We start from the raw sequence: 21,780 nt of genomic DNA, 5'->3' as shown, positions 1-21,780 counted from the left end.
CATCTTGGTTGCTTCCAAGTTTTGGCAATTGTGAATAAATATACTATAAACATTGTGTGCAAGTTTTTACATGAACATGTTTTCAACTCCTTTGGGTAAATATTGAGAAGCGTGATTGCTAGATTGTATGGTAAGAATGTGCTTAGTTTTGTAAGAAATCTCTAAACTGTTCTATAAAGTGATTGAACAATTTTGCATTTCTACCAGCAATGAATGAGAGTTCTTGTTCAACAGTCTCACCAACATTTGGTGGTGTCAGTATTTTGGATTTGGGTTATTTTAATAGGTGTATAGTGGAACCTTGTTTTGACTTGCAATTCACTAATGCTATATGATGTTAAACATCTTTTTATGTGTTTACTTGCCATCTGTATATCTTCTTTGAAAAGGTATCTGTGCAGGTCATTCACCTCATTTTAATTTAGATTTTTTTATTGTTGATTTTTTGGGAGGTTTTTGTGCATTTTAGATAACAGTTCTTTATCAAATGTGACTTTTGCAAATTTATTTTTAGTTTGTGCTTTATCTTCTCATTTCCATGACATTAGACTTACAGAGTAGAATTTTCTAATTTTAACAAAGTCTAGCTTATCAATTATTTCTTTAATGGATCATACCTATGGTATCATACCTAAAATGATATTTTTATACTCAAGGTTGTTATATCAAACCATCCATAGAGTTTATAATATGTTATCTTCTAAAAGTTTTGTAGTTTTACAGTTTACACTTAGATCTATGTTACATTTTGAGTTGATTTTTGTGAAAGGCATGAGATGTGTGTCTAGATTCTTTTGTTGTTGTTGTGGTTTTTGCATGTGGATGTCCAGTTTTTGTAACTGTTCAAAAGACAATCTTTGCTCCAGCATATTGCGTTTGCACCTTTGTCAAAGCTGTTAACTATATTTATTTTAGATCTATTTCTGGGCTCTCTATTCTGTTATCTTCATCTGTCTACACTTGGCCAAGGATACATTGTCTTGATTACTGTAGCCTTATAGTAAGTCTTAAATCACGTAGTGTCAGAACTTTATTTGTATATATTGTGTTGGCTATTCAGGGTCTTTTGTCTCTCCACGTAAACCTTAGAATTAGTTATCAGTATCCACAAAATAACTTTTGATTGGGGTTGCAGTGAATGTATAGATAAAGTTGGAATTGGCAGGTATTGGCTTGTATACATTAACATTATATCTTGTAACCTTGTGGTAAGTGCTTATTAGTTCCAGGAAGTTTTTGTTTATTGTTTTTATCCTTATTTTTATTTTCTTAGCTTGGCTAAAGGCTTATTGATTTTATTGATCTTTTCAAAGAACCAGCTTTTGGTTTCATTGATTTTTTTGTTATTGATTTCCTGTTTTCAATTTTATTGATTTCTCCTCTAATTTTTATTATGTCTTTTCTTTGGCTCACTTTGGGTTTAATTTTCTCTTTTTTTTCCTAGTTTCCTAAGGTGGAAGATTAGATTATGCATCTTTCTTCTTTCCTAATATACACATTGAATGCTAACAATTTTTCTCTAAGCAGTCCTTTCATTAGATCCCACGTATTTTGATCAGTTATAATATCATTTTCAAATTTAGTTTGAAATATTTTAAAATTTTTCTTGAGATCTCTTCTTTGACCCATATGTTGTTTAGACATGTGTTGCTTAATCTCCAATTATTTAGGGATTTTTCAGCTATATTTATGTTATTTATTTCTAGTTTAAGTCTATTGAGGCCTGAGAGTACTTTTTGTATGATTTCTTTGTATGATTTATTTTCAGATTTTTAAGTGTATTTTATGTTCCAGAATATTACCTATTTTGGTGAATGTTCCAGGTGAACTTAAGAAGAAAGTATACTCTGCTGTTGTTGGATAAAGTAGTCTATAGAAGCTGATTATATCTAGTTGATTGACAGTGTTGTTGAGTATTGTTCAACTATCTTTACTGATTTTCTGTCTGCTATATCCATCAATCCATTTCTGATAGAGAGGTATTGAAATTTTCAACTTTTTTTTTTTTTTGAGACAGAGTCTCGCTCTGTCGCCTAGGCTGGAGTGCAGTGGCGCCATCTCGGCTCACTGAAAGCTAAGCTCTGTCTCCTGGGTTCACGCCATTCTCCTGCCTCAGCCTCCTGAGTAGCTGGGACTATAGGTGCCCGCCATCACGCCTGGCTAATGTTTTGTATTTTTAGTAGAGATGGGTTTCACCGTGTTAGCAAGGATGGTCTCAGTCTCCTGACCTTGTGATCCGCCCCCCTCTGCCTCCCAAAGTGCTGGGAGTACAGGTGTGAGCCACAGCGCCTGGCTGAAATCTTCAACTATTAATATAACAGTGGATCCATCTGTTTATCTTTATTCTATCAATTTTTTAAATTGACACATAACAACTGTACATATTTGTGGGGAATATAGTAATGTTGACATACATATAATATATAGTGATAAGATTAGGGTAATTAGCATATTCATCATCTCAAACATTTACCATTTCTTTGTGTTGGGGAGATTCAATATCCTCCTTCTATTTGAATCTATAGCAGTCCTATAGTCATCCTACAGTGCTATAGAACACAAAGAATCTATTCCTCTTTTTCGGCTGTCCTTTAATAAATGTTTCCTATCTGCCACTTCTCTAGTATCTACTAGAGTATCGAGTAGACTATCTACCCTAGTATCTTCTGTTCTACTTTTTATTTCTATGAGCTCAACTTATCTTTAGCTTTCACTTATAACTGAGAACATACAGTGTTAACTTTCTGATTTTGGCTTATTTTACTTAACATCATGTCATCCAGTTGCATTTATGTTGCTGTGAATGACAAAATCTTATTTTTTCTTATGGTTGAATAGTTTTCCATTGTGTATATGTATCACCTTTTTCAGCTTTTATTTCAGATTCAAGGAGTACATATGTAGGTTTGTTGCACATGTATATAGTGTTATGCTGAGGTTTGGCATAGATTGACACCATCACCCTCATAAGTGAGCATAGTATGCAATAGTTTTCAACCTATGCCTGCCTTTCTCTCTCCTTCCTTAGGTTGTCTCCAGGATCTATTGTTCTCATTTTTATGTCCATGTGTACCCAGTGTGTAGCTCTCACTTATAAGTGAGAACATGTGTATGCTCCTGTAACACATTTTATTAGTTTGTCTGTTGTTGGGCACTTAGGTTGATTCCATATCTTAGCTATTATGAATAATACTGCAATAAACATGGGATGCAGATGTCTCTTGGATATACTCATTTTCTTTCCTTTGAATAAATACCCAGTAGTGGAATTGCTGGATCATCTGGTAGTTCTACTTCTAGTTTTCTGAGGAACTTCCATACTGTTGTTCTTCATAGTGACTATACTAGTTTACAATCCCACCAACAGTGTATAAAAGTTCCTTTTTCTCTCCATCCTTGCCAGTATTTGCTATTTCTTTTTTGTCTTTTTGATAATGGCCATCCTAACTGGGGTGAGATTATACCTCATTATGGTTTTTATTTGCATTTTCCTGATGATTAGTGATGTTGAGCATTTTTTTCATATATGTATTGGCCATTTGTATGTGTTCTTTTGAGAAATGTTTGTTCAGATCATTTCCCTATTTTAAAATTCGACTGTTTGCTTTTTGCCGTTGAGATGTCTGAGATACTTGTATAGTCTGGCTATTAATCCCCTGTCAGATGAGTAGTTTACAAATATTTTCTCCCATTCTGTAGGTTATGTTTTGTTGACTGTTTTCCTTTGCTGTATAGAAGCTTTTGAGTTTGATACAATCCCATTTGTTTATTTTTGCTCTTATTGCTTGTACTTTTGAGGTCTTATTCATAACATCTTTTCCCAGATCAATGTCTTGAAGAATTTTCCCTCTGTTTGCTTCTAGTAGGTTTACAGTTTTAGGTCTTACATTTAGGTCATTGATTCATTTTGAATTGATTTTTGTATATAGAGAGGGGTGGGGGTCTAGTTTCATTCTTCAGCATATAGATATCCAGTTTTCCCAGCACCATTTATCAAAGAGGTGTCCTTTCCCCAATCTATGTTCTTGGTGCCCTTGTCAAAAATCAGTTGGCTGTAGTTACATGGATTAATTTCTGGGTTCTCTATTCTGTTCCAGTGGTCTGTTTTTGTTTTTATGCCAGCACCATGCAGCTTTGGTTATCATAGCTTTGTAGTAGATTTTGAAGTCTGGTATTTTGATGCTGTTAGCTTTGTTCTTTTTGCTCAGAATTGCTTTGGTTATTCAGTGTCTTTTAGAAGTTCCATACAAACTTTATAGAATGGAATAAATTTCTGTGTGGATGTCATTGCTATTTTGATAAAGTTTGAATTGAATCTGTAGATTGCTTTGGGTAGTAATCATTTTAACAATGTTAATTCTTCTGGTCCATGAACATTGGATGTTTTTTCATTTGTTTATATCCTCTTCAATTTCTTTTCTCACTGTTTTATCATTTTCCTTATAGAGGTCTTTCACCTTCTCTGTTAAATTTGTTTCAAAGTGTTTTAATTTTTTCATAGCTACTGTAAATGTGGTTGCCTTCTTGATTTATTTTTCAGCTAGTTCACGGTTTGTATAGAAATGCCAAGAATTTTGTATGCTGGTTTTGTTTTCTCCAACTTTACTGAATTCATTGATCAGTTCTAAGAATTTTTTTGTAGAGTCTTTAAGTTTTTCTGTATATGAGATGATATTGTCTGCAGACAGACTTCCTCCTTTCCAATTTGTATGCCCTTTATTTTGTTCTCTTGCCTAATTTCTCCAGCTAAAACTTCCAGTATTGTGTTGAATAAGCGTGGTGAAAGTGGACATCTTTATCTTGTTCCAGTTCTTACAGAAAAAGATTTCAGTTTTTCTGCAATTGGTATGATGTTAGCTGTGGTTTGTCATACATGGTTTTTACTATGTTGAGTATTTTCTCACCATACCTAATTTATTGAGAGTTTTTATCATTAAGTGATGTTGAATTTTATCAAATGCTTTTTCTGCATCTATTCAGATGATCATACGGTTTTTGTCCTTCATACTATTGATGTGATGTATTATGTTTATTGATTTGCATATATTAAACTACCTTTGCATTCCTGGGATAAATCCTACTTGTTCCTGGTGTATTATCTTTTTCAATGTGTTCAACTGTTAGATGCTCAACTGTTAGATGTTTACATGTTAATAATTACTATGTCTTCTTAAAGAATTGAAGAATTGTTTTCAGTTTGTAAAACCCTTTTTAGCCCCGATAACTTTCCTTACTCTGAAGTCATCTCTGTCTGAATTTAATATAACTATACCTACTTTCTTTTCATTAGTGTAGCATGGTCTGTATTTCTCCATTCATTTATTTGTATTTATGTGTCTTTGTATTTAAAGATTTCTTGTAGACAACATATAAATGAGCTTTGTTTTTTGATCCACTGTAATAATACATGTTTCTAAATTTGTGCACTTAGACCATTGGGGCTCAAAATGATTACTGATATAGCTGAATTAATATCTGTTGCCCTTATTCTTTATTCCTCTTTATCTGCTTTTTTGTGGTTTTGATTGGACATTTTATATAATTCCATTTCTTCTCCTTTTAAAGCATATCAGTTTACTTTTCTTTTTATTTTTTTAATGGTTGCCCTAGAGTATGCAGTATACATTTACAACTAAGCTAAGACCACTTTCAAATAAAACTGTACCAGTTCACTGGTAGTGTGAGTACTCCATAATAATATTTTTTCAAAATCTGTATTCCTCCCTCCCATTCCTTGTATCATTTCATGTCATTCATTTTACTTATAGATAAGTATACATACACTCACATACACACACACACACACACATGCACACAAACGTATATACCTCAACACATATACTTAAATACATTGTTGCTATTATTTTGAACATACTGATATCTTATGTCTGTTAGATCAATTAAGAATAAAACATATAAAAGTTGATTTAACCCTCACTAATTTATTTTTGATGCTTTTCCTTTCTTTATACAGGTCTCAGTTTCTGATCTTTATATCATTATTATTATTACTGTTTTTGAGACAGGGTCTCACTCTGTTGCCCAGGCTGGAGTGTAGTGGTGCTCACTGCAACCTCCACCTCCAAGGTTCAAGCAATTCTCTTGCCTCAGCCTCCATAGTAGCTGGGATTACAGGCACACACCACCATGACTCGCTAATTTTTTTGTGCTTTTAGAAGAGACAGGGTTTCCCCATGTTGGCCAGGCTGGTCTTGAACCCCAATTTCAGGTGATCCACATGCCTTGACCTCCCAAAGTGCTGGGATTACAAGCGTGAGCCACCATGCCTGGCCTCTGGTCTTTATTTTTTGCCATCTCTCTGAAAACTTCTTGAACATTTTTTTGCCAGGCAGGTCTAGTGGCAAGAAATTCTCTCAATTTTTAATTTTTGAAGGCAATTTCACAGGGTACAGAATTTTAAATTGGTGTTTTGGTTGCTTGTTTGTTTTTTTTTATTTCAACAGTTTAAATACTTCACTGGGCTCTCTTCTTGCTGGCATGGTTTCTAAGAAGTCAGATGTATTTATTATCTTTGCTCCTCTATAGGTAAGGTACTTTTTTCCTCTCTGGACTTTTTAAGGATTTTTTTTTTCATCTTTGATTTTCTATAGTTTGAATACGATATGCCAAGATATTTGTTTTTTGGTTGGTTATAGTATTTATCCAACTTGGTGTTCTTTGAGTATCCTAGATTCGTGGTTTGGTGTCTGACACTAATTTGGGGGCAATTCTCAGTCATTATGTTTTTAAATATTCCTTTTGTTTTTTAAATCTCTTTCTTCTCCTTTGGTAGTCCCATGAAGCATATGTTACACCTTTTATAGTTTTCCCACAGTTCCTTGATATTTTGTCCTTTTTTAGTCTTGCTTCTTTTTGCTTTTTAGTTTTATAAGTTTCTATTATCATATCCTGAAGCTCAGAAATTCTTTCCTCAGCTGTGTTCAGTCTACTTATGAGTCCATCGAAGGCATTCTTCGTTTCTGTTAAAGTGGTTTTGATTTCTAGCATTTCTTTTTTATTCTTTCCTAGAATTTTTATCTTTTTGCTTACATTATCTATCTGTTCTTGCTTGTTGTCTATTTATTTTTTCCACTAAAGATTGTAGCACATTAATCATCGTCTGTTAAAATTATTTTTTGGTATAATAATTCTAATATTCCTGCCATATCTGAATCTCATTTTGATGCTTGTTCAGTCTCTTCTCACTGTTCTTTTGTGTTTTTTTTTTTTTTTTTCCTTTTAGTATGCCTTGTAATTTTTTGTTGTAAGGCAAACATGGCATACTGGGTAAAAGGAATGGCAATACATAGGCCATTAGTGTGTGGGGGAAAGGAGGGTGTTTTTAGTTCTATACATATTAGGTCTCTCTTATTAGGTCTCAGTCTTTTGTTTAGTCTGTGCCCCTGAACTGTGTACTGCACCAGTGCTTCTCAGTCTTTCCCCACATCCCACCTAGGAGGGACAGGAGAACTGGAGTGGACTGGAGTTATGTAGTTTCCTTTCTTCATGTGGAAGTCTAGAGAAAGCTAGAATTGGGTATTTCCTTTACCTCAGGTATATTAAGCTCTGGTAAAATAGATTCTGCTGACAGTAGGCCTTGTTAGAATAGAATTTTCTGGCATATTTCCAAATTACTTTTTAGAAAAGTTTTTTCTCCATCCCTTGACAGAAACATGAATGGATTGTTTTTCTGATATTTACTATTAGGACCTGGTAGATCTCCTAGAGGTAAAACACTTTCTTCAATTTTGGGAGTAGTATTTTGCCCTCTGACCTCATTTCTCTGATTAGTTTGAGTTTTTTTTTTTTTTACCTAATTTGAGTGTTTGTAATTACTCATTAAAGCATTCTTTTGATGACTGCTTTTAAATTTTTGCTAGATAATTTTAACATCCCTGTCATCTTGGTATTGTAATCTGTTGTTTGTGTCTTTTCATTTTGTTTGAGAAATTTTTGGTTCTGGTATAAAAAATCATTTTTATTAGTCAGGAAACAACAGATGCTGGAGAGGATGTGGAGAAATAGAAATGCTTTTACACCGTTGGTGGGAGTGTGAATTAGTTCAACCATTGTGGAAGACAGTGTAACGATTCCTCAAGGATCTAGAACTAGAAATACCATTTAACCCAGCAATCTCATTACCGGGTATATACCCAAAGGATTATAAATCATTCTACTATGAAGATACATGCACACATATGTTTATTGCAGCACTATTCAGAATAGCAAAGACTTGGAACCAACCCAAATGTCCATCAATGATAGACTGGATAAAGAAAATGTGGCACATATGCCCCATGGAGTACTATGCAGCTATGAAAAAGAATGAGTTCATGTACTTGCAGGGACATTGGTGAAGCTGGAAACCATCATTCTCAGCAAACTAACACAGGAACAGAAAACCAAACACTGCATGTTCTCACTCATAAATGGGAGTTGATCAGTGAGAACATATGGGCACAGGGAGGGGAACATCACACACTGGGGCCTGTCAGGTGATGAGGGGCAAGGGGAGGGGTAGCATTAGGAGAAACACCTAACGGAGATGATGGGTTGATGGGTGCAGCATACCACCATGCCACATGTATACCTATGTAACAAACCTGCACGTTCTGCACACGTATCCCAGAACTTAAGCATAATAAAAAAAGTCATTTTTATTGAAACCTGGAGTTTTTGTGCTATTACTCTAGATTTTAGTAATAACTACTGTTTTAGCTCTATTTCTCTGACAACACTGCAGCAGTAGAAAGGTGAGTCCTTCATGATTATTGTCAGGTGGTTGTCAGTAAGGACTGAGGTTCCTTAGTGTTTGTTGACAACTGAATAGTGTTTTTACTACCACTGAGTAGGGGTAGCAATTCTAACATTTCATGTGGTCTCTACTGAAAATGTAGTGGAGGTTACCTTATTACCACTGGCTAATTATAAAAGTCTTGTTGCTTCACTAGGCCTTTGGACTCCACCTAAGTAGGGGAGGGGTATCTCATTATTGCCAACTGGGGACGGAAGCATAGATTTCCTTCTTGATCTCTGCTGTGGGTCAATACCAGTGATTGTTGAATTTGAATTCCAAAAATATTTACTACAATAAAACTGACTTTAAATTTAAAAAGTTGAATTATCTATATGAGAGGAGACATCTGAATTCAGGAATAAAATCTAGTGGAAAATAAAAGAAAAATATACCTTATGATTTTGCTCTTTGCATTTCCTATGAATCCTTACTTAACACGCTTATTTTGGATTCCTCTATTTTCTCCATCAGTGTTTTTTCTTGGTGGTTCTGCATTTAGGACAAAACAATATATTCTGAGAGGGGAAGCTGTAGCAGCTTCACAGAAACATTTTGATCCCACTGAGATAAAATTATTTTGCAGTGTTGTGTCTGCATGTTGTTCTCTCTCTGCATTCCTATTCTTTAAGATATGGATATATCTCTGTGAAAAATTCTCTTGTACCAGTTTCCTCAGGCCAGAAATCCCTGTTGCATAAATCTCATGGTATATTGTTTGTAAAGAAAAAAAGTCATTTTTATGAGGAAGCTCAGATCTTGACCACATATTGCCAACATGGCCAACTTTTTTTTTTTAAAGTTATCAACTTACTTTATTTCTCTTCTGATTAATGTCAATTAAGTACATAAATTAATACTATTTATAAAAGTTACTTGTTTGGACCATGAGTGGAGAAAGTTTCTCACCAAATTTTCCTCTTATCTCATGTACAGTTCTCACAGTGGACAGAATCCAATTCAGGAGGAAGCAAAATAGATTAGACTTTAAGATGCTTCAGTGTTTTAAAGAAAATGTCAGAAACTATTGATGTTCAGATTCTACGACAAGGAAATATCAATCTAGAAAACAGACCCAAGCATGAAGGATTTTTCAAGGCTACAAAAGCACACACTCATATGTAGTTATTTTCTGCACAACATAAAGCAAGCAGTAATTCTTATTTCTTCAAAGAAATTGTATGAAAAACTATAAACCCCAAACTGCTCTGTTCTCACCTCTTTTACTATTTCTTTAGCTTCCTATGCTACACTGACACTCAAGGATTGAGGATGCAAGAGACCACTTTCGTCTTGGGATGTGCAGTGGAACTGATGGGGGAAAGAGGGTAGAGTCAGACCCTGGCTCTTTCAAAGCACAAGCATCTCTATCTTGCTTTATATCTGGGTGAGAATCATATTTTTAAGGAAGGTTTAATCAGTGCTGATGAATTGAAAATCATTGCTTTTGTGTGTGTGTGTGACTCAGTTGTTCTGTTTCAGAAGTCAAACCTCGTGACAGAGATCAAAACCAATATTTTCTAATATGACTCTGGTAATACAGCTAATAGAAAGACCAGAATCTCTTTATTGTTTTCTTTTTAATATTTAATTCACCTGTTATATTGTGTAATCATTTGCTTACCTGCCAATTGCCTGTCTGTCTGCCCTCCTTGTGAGCATGGGATTTGATTGCTTTGTTCACTGCTGGCTTGTTAGTGCCTGACACATAGTAGGTACTAAGAATATATATATATATATTTTTAGAAAAAAAAGGAAGGAAAGGCCCCGTGAATTGGAGAAGACTAATGTGATTATTGGGCTCTTTATGTTCTTGACTCTAGGGTCCTAATACATAAGTATCTAAAAATGGGGATGAATGGTTTAGGAAGAGAAGGTGGGTGGTTTATTTCTGAACACAGTGGGTTTTAGATGCCCAAAAGACAACATCATGGAGATGTCAACTGGAAATGTACATTGGAAATCTGAAGCTGAAGGAGTAGCTTGTGCTGAAAGAGAGATCGAGGATTCAATAGCGTGTATAAGATGTAGTATTTGGTGCATGAAAAGTACTTGGCAGCTTTTGTTACATGAGATGAGATGACCAGTGAGCTGAAGGCTTAACCACTGAGCACACTAATGTGGAACTAGAGAAAATATTTTTACATTTTTACAGAATTATAACCCCAGCAAAAAAGCTAAGTAAAACAAATACTGGTAATTAAAGGGTGATTGGATGGAGACTTCCAGAAATATTAAAAGCTTTCTCTCCAGTAGCTATGTCTCTATTTCAGAGGGAGATAAAATCTCTGGGGCCATCTGTTTATAACTTAAAAGACTGTAAAATATTAGAGAGCAAAGATTTATCTATCTCTTTCGAGGGAAGAATAGCAACTATATAGCACTTCCTATATAAGCTGTTAGATTCATACCTTCAGGATTACTCTCTCGTAGTGCCAAAGAACAAAAATCATTTGCACATGCAGGGTAATATCTGGGTCTCATCTCATCACTCTGAAGGAAGATAATGGGGCATAGGAAATCAACACAGTTGCTGCTGTCAAGTAATGATATGATTCCAATCCCAAAATCTCATGTTTGATTAATCAAAATAATATAGATGTTAAAAACATGTTGACGAATACCCATAGGCCAAGGACAGAAAAAGAATTCATAAAGATAATTGATAAATGGAAGAAAGCGATATCTTAGAACACAACTGAGTTTTCAAACACTTGAAGAGATCTAAGGTATAAGATAGATTTGACTTACTCTAGACTGTAGAGGGCTGCATAGGCTCAATTGTTGCCCATTATTGACAGGCAAGTTTGGGTACAAAAAGTCAAAACAATTTTATCAAAGTTTTCAGTAATAGACGATGGTTGCATAGAATCAAAGAAGTGATAGGGTATTATAATGAAAAGAATACTGGACCAAGAATAGAACAATTTGGGAGACTTTTCTATTATGCATAGCCATGCATAATAGTTTTAGGTAACTATTAGCATATTTGAATCTGTTTTTCATTCTTGATTTGTTTATTAAACAGGACTATCCTGATGATCAAATAATGTAAACAAAATTGATATACATCAATTTGTAAATTTTTAAGTGCCAAAGGCATCTAAGATAAATTTTCCTGAACTAAAGTATTAACACAGAGATGAAGTGGCCAACTCTCAAGCCATCTTGGATATCTGACATTCTGATGATGACGATCCCAACTATCTGAGAGTAACCTCATAAGGAAACTTAGGTTGGAAACCATGAACAACTGAGACTAGTCAGTCCACAGAACCATGAGGGATAATCGTATCCAGTTTTAAATTGGTGACGGCGCTATATAGATAGATAGTGTACCTCAATGTATTTCCTATGTGAACTGGGACTACTCAAGAAACTGAACTACCTGGGATTTCTAAGCTTAATCATACTGACATATGTTGCTAAAAGTGTATTCTTTGTGTTTATCACATAGTTAATTGTACCTTTTAAAATTTTCTGTGCTACAGTGCACATTTTCTCCAAGCCTTCAACTCAGTTCTCTGTGTGACAATTTCACTGTGATTCCAGTTACCCCAGAGGACATAACTCAGTGTTCCTTTCCAGAGCCAGTTATGTCACCAGGGAAGTGCTGCAAATATATTGCTTAGGGATAACACATGGGTTCTCCTTATAGTGTTTTCTTTGTTAAAGAAAGTAGAATTACATAGAGAAAAATACATATATCTTCTCATCCTTTGAGAAGTCCCATAAGCACCTAAGAATTACATGAGAATATGGTCTTGTTTTTTGAGAAAATGGTCTATTTTGGGCATACTTTTCCTTAAGATTGAATGCTGATGTTATTTCACCATAGGACACAGCCACTTCTCAGCAAGGAGGCAATATGTGATAATGACGGCTTATATTTTAAAACTACCTTTAACTTGTCAAAATACTTTCATATATGCTTATAAAATTACAGAATATTAAAGTGAGGAAGGATGTCAGGCAATGACAAATCTAATCCTTTCATTTTTCCAAATAAGGATAATGGAGGCTAGCAGGTAAAGTCATTGGCTCATGAACATTTTGCTGGTTGGTGGCAGAATCCAGATTCTTTAGTCTCTATTTATGATTATGATCCCATCTCTGCCTTGAAAGACCGGTCTGTGGTAAATGTGCAGGACTTGTTTGGCTAGTTTCATAATGAATGGGTGAAGGCAAATATCATTTCTTTGAGTCATTAAATTGAGGTCAAAAAGGCAATTTAAAACAGAACCCCAAACACTGTTAAAGCTCTTCATCATGCCAGCAATTCCACTCCTAGGCATAAACTCAAAACACATGAAAACATACATACACACAAATGTTTTTACAGGAATGTTTACAGCAGCGTTATTCATGATAGCCAAAGAGCAGAAACAACTCAAACACCCACCAACTGATGAGTAGATAAACAAAATACAATTTCCACACAACAAAATATTATTCAGCAATAAAAAGGAATGAAGTAGCGATACATTCTACAACATGGATGATCCTTAAAAATGTTAAGTATAAGAAGTCAGACACAAAAGGTCACAGATAGTATGATTCAACTTATATTGAATATCCAGAATAGGCTAATCTGTAGAGTCAGAAAGTAGAGTAGCAGTTGCCTAGGGCTGCAAGAGATGGGAGAATGACGGTGACTATGAAAGAGTACAGGTTTTTTTTTTTTTTTTTTTCGATGAAGATGAAGATATTCTAAAATTGATTGTGGTGATAATTGCACAACTGTGTGAATTATACTTGTTGAATGAGTCAATTTTTAAGCATTTGAATTTCATCTTAATAAAGCTATTAGCAAAAAAAAAAAAAAAAAAAAAGAAAAAGAAAAAGAAGACTGTATTTCATCACGATCTCAGAGGCTAAAATGTGATTTAAAAGTGGCACGTTGTATAGTGATTTGATCATTACATGCATCAAAACATCACCCTGTACCCCATAAATATGTACGCTTATTATGTGTTAATTAAAAACAAAACAAGACAAAAAAGGGCAGAGGTCCCAAATAGGATTACATTCCAGAACACTGAATTATACCAGCTGAGCAGCTCCATTAATAACAGATTCGAATAAGTTAATAGTTGTGATTTATTGGTAGTATGGATTGGCTTTGCCTAGAGCAGTATTTTCTAAAACTTGGTAAACATTTTCCTGATGATAAAGATGATAATTTAAGGGGTAACCCAGATTTTCATTAATATAAAATTAATTAATTGATGCTGATTCTATTTGTGCTGGTGATATAAAGTGTGCTCTTAAAACATAATAATTTGAGTTAAAAAAGAAATAATATACAAATATTGGTGTAGTTGGTATGTGTAGGTGTTAAAAAAAAATGAAGAAGGTTTATAGACAATTGACTTCTGAGAAACTCTGGTCCAAAGAAAACTTCTTCTCTCGGGGCTCAGATTATTCCCTAAGCTTCTCCAATGATAGTGAGTTCTTGGTTACCAAAGTGGGGAACTATGTGTGTATAGATAGATGGCTCAAAATCACCTGATCTCAAACTTGGTAGCACATGGCTTCAGATGCAAATCAAAGGTTTCTCACTCTTATGTGAAAGACCACAACTACTATTTGGTGAAATGATGTAGTGAAAATAATAAAGGCTCTTGAGCTCTAGAAATTTGGATTTAAATATTGGCCTGTGACTTGTAAAACTTTGGGCACATCACATTATCTCTGAGATTGTGTCTTTTTTTGTAAAACAGAAATAGCAGGACTTATTTTAATAAGGGAATTGTGAGGATTAATTAAAACAATGTAAGTAGCATAGGGTATGTTACCTGACATAGAGAAGATGATTAAAAGCTGGCTTCTTTTCTTCTATTTGAGGTCGTACAATCACATCTCATGGAGCAGAGGAGAAAGTTAATTGGCTGTGCCAGTCTGTCAAGAAGATGAATGTTAAAGCTCTTGCGGGATTGAAGGGTGAGGCCCTCAGGTATTTCCAAGTCAATTGCTGTTATTGGTCAGTCACACTCCAGGGCCAATTAGCACATTCCTTGTACAAAATTCACTTCTTTTTAAAAGGCTTCCTTGTCTCATTCTGCCATTCTGATTACTATTTTGTACCCCTTGGACGTTATGCAGAATTGTTGGGTTTCATTGTGTATAGTGACAACATCTTCTTTCCAGAAAAATGGAAATATCATTACAGAAATTCCTCTGTGGTTCCAGATACCTCCTACTAGAGGGAACTGATCCTCAGGAGCCTGGCAGTTAAGTATATACATAGATGGAGCAGAAATGACTTCCCTTGGAGTCCCATTGGCCCATTCACATGAAATACAGGAATGTGTCTTTACTTAGTATGCAATGTGAGCTGGTAAACAGAGCATGGGCTCTGAATTTTCTACACACTTGCATGTACCTTCTGACACCAAGTTTTATTGGTTTTAGGACCTATATAGTTATCTGTCTCACTTGGTCTGAGAATTCTCTGATGAATAAAGAAGATAAAGAAATAAATGGAGAGAAGAAGGAAGGAAGGAAAGAAAGAAGGAAGGGAAAAAGGAAGAAGGGAGAAGAAAGAGAAAAAAAGGATGTAAGGAAAGAAGGAAGAAAGAATGGAAGAAAGGATATTAATGCTGTTTTAATCAGAATGTTGTAAGAATAAATAAAAATGAGGTTATATGAGAGATAATTAGGCACTTAGTAAACGTTTTCCTCTCTCTTCCTTCTTTCCTTCTTTTTTTGACTAGATTATGAGTTTGAAAGCATTTGTTAAATAAAGTCTCTATAGATGTAATGAGTGGAGATTATAAAGCCTTCAGGGAATAGATATCCTGAAGGATATCTACAACTCAGATAAGACAAAAACGTATTTAACATAAATTGGATTGTGGAGCAATGGTCAGGAACTGCACATAAAAGCTAATAAAAATCCTTATAAATATCACTAGGAAGCCTCCACTGAGAGAGTCTCCTTTCTCCTATATCATCTCATTACAATGACATTTCAGTCAATACATTTTTCACTTGATAAATAACGCCTTTTGTCCTCAGGCAGTGAATACTGTTTCACTAGCAAACTTGTCATAGTTGGAGAAACACTAAGATGGGGGCTATATTATTATTGCCATTTTATAGATGAGAGAATTCAGGCTTACTGTGGTGAAGTAACATGTCCCAAGTCATATAACTAGGGAGGGGTCACTGGGACTCTGTTCTGTCCAACCCTAGAGACTTTACTCCTTGTCACCATGTGTTACAGCCTCACCAGATCTTGGAAAACATGAGGGGAGGAGGTTGTTTGGCAGGGAGCATGTGTGAAGCTTATTCTTCCAGCTTCAACAAATTACAAGGAAAATACCTTAACATGTTCTGAAGAGACAGAGATGTCACTGACTTCAGATTTAAAATAGAAAAGAGCAATGCACAAAGCCTGGGTGTTTAATTCTGAATGAAATCATCTTTTTTTTTTTCCTTTGCATGTTAGCAGAAAATAAATGACTGTGCCATCAGGTTTTTTATATATTTTTTTCTATTATTAAAATCACTAAAATCACAGCAGTTTGGGTTAGTGTTTACGCATATGTGCACATGATGACCCTTGCTTTCCATTTGCAAGTGGGAAAGGCCATCATGATGCAAGGTGAGGAAAATGCTAATAGACTTTGTCTTCTGAACATCGAAGGGGATGATCTCAGTTTCTGGGAAGTCATACATTAATTATTAGTGTGATTTTTAGGGTAATGCAGAAAATGCATAATATCGACTGCTTTTTAAGTGATTGTGAGATGGATACTTTAAAAACTGTTGTGATGAAACTGCTTATAGGGAAGGGTGGTGTGTGAGGACTTTGTGGTGAGTGTTGGAAGGCATATGGGTTTTTTTCTTAAAATGAAGGCTGATTGTTCAGGGAAATATGATACACTGGTTACAGGCTATCTCTGGGACACGTCTTTCCTCTCCTTTTTGTGACCTTCTTGTACTTCCCCAGATCTTATAACATTATGCAGCTGCTCAGAGTGACTTATTCCCTTGATTTTAATCCACATATTCAAACCCTACCCTCCAACTCTAAGTCCCAGAGCCAGAGAGGTTCAATTTTGTGGGATCAACAGCTGTAAAAAACAAAACAAAACAAAAACAAAAACAAAACCCATCTATTTGTCTAATCTCAGGTGGATCAAGCCTATCTCATGCCTAATAAATTAAAGCAGGAACCAGGAAATAATAACCAGCTGCAGCAGCATCAGCACTCCCTAGGAATTTGTTAAAAATGAAAAACTTTGGGCTCTACCTCTGACTGGTTAAGTCAGAATGTGCATTTGAACAAAATTCCCAGGTGACAGAGGATGAAGAAACTATTTATTTTGAGACGCACTGCCTTCTATGGGAAAGAAAAATCAGGTCAGACTTCCCCAAGTATGACGTCTCAACACAGTATACCATTTCCATGTGATCCTAACCTACAGTCGGAGGGTGATTTGCTCAAGTTGTTTTGGAAAACTGTATTATATGATGCTAAATTAAGTCAGCAATGATAATGAAGACAATACTGATGAATATACATTGCTATTACTACTACTACTGGCTGCTATGTTTGAATACTTGTATCAATGCCCACCTGAAAATTTTTCTCATTTATTTCTTTACCCTAATTCAATGAGGAAAATAAAATAAGTGTCCTCATTTCATGTGTGGAGAAATGAAGCTCCAAGAAATTAAATGCATGGCTAAAAGCCACTCAGCCGGTCAAGTAGATCTTAGTCTGAAACCCAGGTGGGTATCCTTTCAGAAACTAAAACAGTCTTCTGGTCCCCCCAGAGGGTCTAAGAATTTTTAGAATTCTGACCACTTTATAAATCTTCAAACTAGAGATGCAATAGCTAAGGTTTCCCAAATGAATCTGACATAGAACCCATTTTGAAGGGATAGAATAGCTGTCTAGAATGGATTCCACAAAACATCTGGGAGTCATTTCTTTTTGTCATAGCCTCATAGATGGTGCTGGGTATAGGTAACATGGTGAAACAGGGACACTGTATGTGTAACTTTGGGGCACCAAAAGGCATGAAATTCCTTGATAGACCTGTGAAAAGTATGGCTTTCACTATGAAAATAATTTATGATCAGGTGCAGTGGCTCATGCCTGTTGCTCGAGCACTTTGGAAGGCCGAGGCAGGTAAATTGCTTGAGACCAGGAGTTCGAGACCAGCCTGAACAACATGGCAAAAACTCATCTCTACTAAATATGCAAAAATTAACTGGGTATGGTGGCACATGCCTGTAGATCCAGCTACTCGGGAGGCTGAGGCGGGAGAATCACTTAAGCCTGGGAGGTGGAGGTTGCAGTGAACCATGATCACACCACTGCATTCTAGCCTGGGCAATAGAGCAAGACTCTGTCTCAAAAATAAATAAAATAAAATGATTCATTTTTGTAAACACCTAAAATATTTTATTTTGCTCAAACCTTGCTTTTCAACTCTTTGTTAGGTGTCTCATAAGCAGAGTACCCTCAATTATCTTTCAGAACATAATGATGAGCCAAAATAAGTGTTTTTCAAGCTCAGTTTTGCCTCAGTTTAAAACTTGGTATGAGTTTCCTTCCTGCCCTGGGCTGGATATCCTTTGTCTGCTCTTCCTTGATTTCATTCTCCTTTCTGGTCCAGGGCCCATCATCAGCCTCTATCAATTGCATTAATAGGCCTCTCTTGCCCACTGGTTTATGGTTAGATTTGACTAACAGGCAATGGGAGATGAGAGTGGAGATGGATAGAGAGGCCAGGTTATTTATTCACTTTGCTCCCTCGTTGATGGGCTACAGATTCAACAGACCCTCTGCCAAGTGTCATAGCTACAGATGGATGGCTGGTTGTTACAGCTGCGGCAGATCATCCTAGACTCCTTCAAGTCCAGAGGAGGCAATGGATCCCTGCACTCAGGGTGATTCACTGCCTCTTGTTGGTCTCTCTTAGTTCTGCTCACTCCTCTGTGAGTAGTTCTTTATTAACCTCTCCTCAGCTTCACCATTTGATTATGCCATTTGTGTTCTGCCTGGATCTAAGCCAAAATATAATCAAGTATACCTAAATTAAATGTTATTTAAATCATTTACTCATGGCATTGCTTAACTTGTTTTTCATACTTTCCCCTATTTCCTAATCTTCAAATAAAATCAGTGTACCAGAAAAAGTGCCGTATTTCTTCATTGCCTTCTTTAAGGTATTTCAAAGAGCACTATGAATACTTCAGATGGAAAAAAACTCTGTGGAAGTAATATGAACATTCACACTGGAGAGACACGAATACAGAAGAAAGCAAAGCCCCGAGGCCGCAATTTCTTCTCATCAGAGAAACATGATGTGAGTCACTGTCTCAGCAGTAAACCCTTGTGAACCAGAGCAATAGAGTGTCCTATGGGATAAGAGTGGAGACAGTGGGTCCTGGGAGAAGAGGGATTTTGTCAGGAAAAGTGCTATGGAGAAGAAACAAATTCAAAGAAAGCAAAACTCCTTCACTGGAAAGGGCCTATGGGCTTAAGCAGGAGTACGAATGTGGGAATGTAAGATCAAGATGTATTTGTGTTTATGACGGATGTCAACGTTAGCGCATCTCTGAATCCAGGTGGTGGCTGTCAGAACATAGAAGCCTCTCTGGAGAGAAGAGACACCTGGACCAGGTCAGACCTGCGGATGGTGTTAGGGTTTGAAAAGAGTAAGGGGAACTGACAAAAGAGTGAGAAACACTTTGAAGAAGGGAGGGTGAGCTAATAGGAGAAGAAGGGCTGTGAGAATAGGCTTCTCCCAAATGCTGTAAGCATAAAGAGAGGGGAACTGAGGACATACTGATGAAATGGCTGCCTGAAATGTGTCCCCTGAGAAATAATGAGTGAACTCTGCCTTGTCAATAGGATTGCTGTCAGAATACTAGTTTTCATCTGGATTCCAAGAAAATTAGAAAAATGTGAATTAGAATTAAAAAAAAAATTCTGTATTAGGCACCTTCACCATAGTAGTCTCATTTAAAAAGTTATTTTTTCTCCTCCATTCCATACATGAGAAAATTGAGGTTCAAAATTTGTTAGCTTAGGGTCATAAAGCTAATGAGTATCAGAGCATTAGTCAAACTCACTGTGCTCTGAATCTGGAGCCAGTCACACCATGAATCCTCCTCCCAAAGCCCACGAGGGTCATTTTCCAACCTCGTCATGGGTGAGGGAGTCTGCTGAAGGCAGTCAGTAGTATAGGTGTGGAATTATTCAGATAATTCAGAAAAACAAGAAATTGTTCGCCTGAGGCCTGAAGAAAGAGGTCTATGAACTGGAAAGAGAAAAAAATGGAGGAACTTCCTGAAAGAGACAAGTTTAAACCTGCAGTCCGTGGCCAATGAAGTTAATAAGGTGAAACCCCATATTTTAAACTTACATTAACCATATGTATTGTGCAGTTATGCCGTTATACCCCACAGCTCCTTCTCACTCTGGCAAATCTCATTTGGGCATCACATATATTTAAAATACCAGACCACACAATGACTAAATTGGGAAAGCTGATCTCAAATTTGCTGTGCATGCAAATTTCCCAGGAGTGGCAGTTAAAACACGGATCCCTAAAGCCCATCTCTAGAGATTCTGATTCATTAGGTCTAAAGTGGAACCTGGAAATCTGCATTATAATCACCCCATGTGACTCTGGTGGAAGTTCATCTGCTTGACGCATTGGCTTTGAAGCAGCTGTAATCTGAAATTTGACCTAGGAAAAGTAATCTCAGTAGGAAAATAAGACTATATGGAATGTATGTAGATCAAGCTATTTATCAAGCATTGGTTATTATATCTCTATTTTTTAAACTATTTTTCTCTCTTTCTGTTTAGTCTCCATATCATTGTTCACTCCTTTTTCCATTCACTCTCATACTGTCTCTTGTGAGGAGTGCAAGGTCAGAGATAACCAGGCCCACAAATGTTTGTGTCTTTCCACAGTGTCGGACTTTTATTGATGCTATTTCAGTCACAAAAGCCATGAGCTGCATGGAGTTCCCAACGACGCAATTCTCCTTAGTACTTCCCATTCACTGTATGGTCAAACCTGCAGGTACCCAGGTTGAAGCCACACCACAAGTCAGTTGCCATTGTAAACTGTACATAACAGTATACTCAATCAATATATAAATGTTACAGATTAAACATCCCACAACAAGCAAAATAACATTTAACATCAAGAGAAAAGGTTAACGGACCAGTCCAGGCAGAACAATGAAGACAAAAAGAATCCCCTGGTCTAGGCCAAGTGGTTTGTTGGTCTTGTAAGGAAGAGTCTTTGATGTGGGCACTGTGAGCCTTCAGTGACAGATGTCACGTTCTTATCGTGAGTTACAGCAAGACGGTGTCAGTTAAGATAGCTGTTTGAAGCTACTAAAGTCCAGCTCTTTTTATGGTCACAGAGTCCCTTAGTAAAGACTGATAGTGGAAGAGTATGCTTATGTCCTTATCTGGTTGGATGCAGTATTTATTTATTTATACATTAAGCAAAATGTCTTGTCATTGTTGGCAAAGTGCCCCATGAAATGTAAGATAGAGTCTTTTTCTAAGATGGAGTTATTTATGTCAAGGGTGCACTATATACAATCTAACAGAATCTATGATTGTGGTTTCTACAAATATTATCTTCTATACATGACTTCATCCACCTTGATTATCTAAAAGGGGTAACCTTCTCATAATGCCATTCTTCTCCACAAAATCTTTTTTTATTTCTTTTTTTTTTTTGAGACGGAGTCTCACTCTGTCGCCAGGCTGGAGTGCAGTGGTGCTATCTCGGCTCATTACAACCTCCTCCTCCTGAGTTCAAGCAATTCTCCTGTCTCAGCTTCCCTAGTAGCTGGGACTACAGGTGCATGCCACCATGCCCATCTAATTTTTGTTATTTTTAGTAGAGATGGGGTTTCACCATGTTGGCCAGGATGGTCTTGATCTCTTGACCTTGTGATCTGCCTGCCTTGGCTTCCCAAAGTGCTGGGAT

At 36.2% G+C, this 21,780-nt stretch overlaps 1 long non-coding RNA gene across 3 annotated transcripts in view; it reads left to right on the top strand.

The window, feature by feature from the left end:
- LOC103878942 overlaps positions 1–15,452 on the top strand; it is a 54,411-nt gene extending 38,959 nt beyond the window's left edge. For all 3 annotated transcript variants that reach the window (XR_639312.4, XR_001899772.3, XR_002518129.2), the window contains 3 exons: positions 14,642–14,750; positions 14,945–15,027; positions 15,209–15,452. This is a non-coding gene — a long non-coding RNA (uncharacterized LOC103878942). The remainder of the gene's footprint in view (positions 1–14,641; positions 14,751–14,944; positions 15,028–15,208) is intronic.
- Positions 15,453–21,780: the final 6,328 nt, after the last annotated feature.

Source organism: Papio anubis, chromosome 14 (genome assembly GCF_008728515.1).
Source record: "Papio anubis isolate 15944 chromosome 14, Panubis1.0, whole genome shotgun sequence".
In the NCBI taxonomy this organism is placed as follows: Eukaryota; Metazoa; Chordata; class Mammalia; order Primates; family Cercopithecidae; genus Papio; species Papio anubis.
Note: the sequence above shows the minus strand (reverse complement) of the source record. Positions and strands in the feature narration are given on the sequence as shown.